The sequence below is a fragment of the Etheostoma spectabile genome, chromosome 5, assembly GCF_008692095.1.
Source record: "Etheostoma spectabile isolate EspeVRDwgs_2016 chromosome 5, UIUC_Espe_1.0, whole genome shotgun sequence".
Lineage (NCBI taxonomy): Eukaryota > Metazoa > Chordata > Actinopteri > Perciformes > Percidae > Etheostoma > Etheostoma spectabile.
The window spans coordinates 22,263,190-22,263,831 of NC_045737.1; the positions used below are offsets into that span (position 1 = coordinate 22,263,190).

At 41.3% G+C, this 642-nt stretch overlaps 1 protein-coding gene across 1 annotated transcript in view; it reads right to left on the reverse strand.

The window, feature by feature from the left end:
* ostf1 (osteoclast stimulating factor 1) overlaps positions 1–642 on the reverse strand; it is a 10,973-nt gene that overhangs the window by 9,193 nt on the left and 1,138 nt on the right. The window lies entirely within an intron of this gene.

A 642-nucleotide genomic window follows, 5' to 3' on the forward strand; every position in this document is an offset into this window, starting at 1 on the left:
GCTTCTTTATGCACATTAATACCATTTTTTACCTGGGGTGCCCAATCTTTCGAGCCCCACTGTAGCTAAGCAAGTTTTTGGGTCCAAATGGAAAATGTGAATGCCTTGTCTATAAAACTGCTTGTCATTGTGTCAGTCCTTCACTGACCAATCAGCATTCAATAGCAGAATGCTAGCATGTTATGGGCAACGACTTAACCTGTAACAAATCAAAAGGACATAAGTACTTGTTTGTTCAACTTTCGATGTATACTCCATGTTGAACTTGCAACAACTGCAATCAAATCTGAGATTTCTCAATGACAATCAGGCATTAAATGGTTTACAATTCAATTTGCACTAGCCAGCAATCACCCTCAGTGGAACTCTGGAACTGCAACCAAATTTGATACAATGGGGCTTAGTATGGAGTCAACAGGCTCTCCGTAGACCGGCTCTGAAAACGTCGTGCTCTGGCATTTCTTTCCAATCACAATTTTCTTGGGTGGTGCCAAGCAGCTGAGAAAAGCTGTGGTGCGGCTGCAAAATCGGCTTGGAAGAAACTTGTTTTGGTGGAACATGTGTAAGTTTAAAAGTTGTTTTAGTTTTGCAACAGAAAGGTCAGATTGAACAGATAATCTAGCTAGCTGTCTGGATTTACCC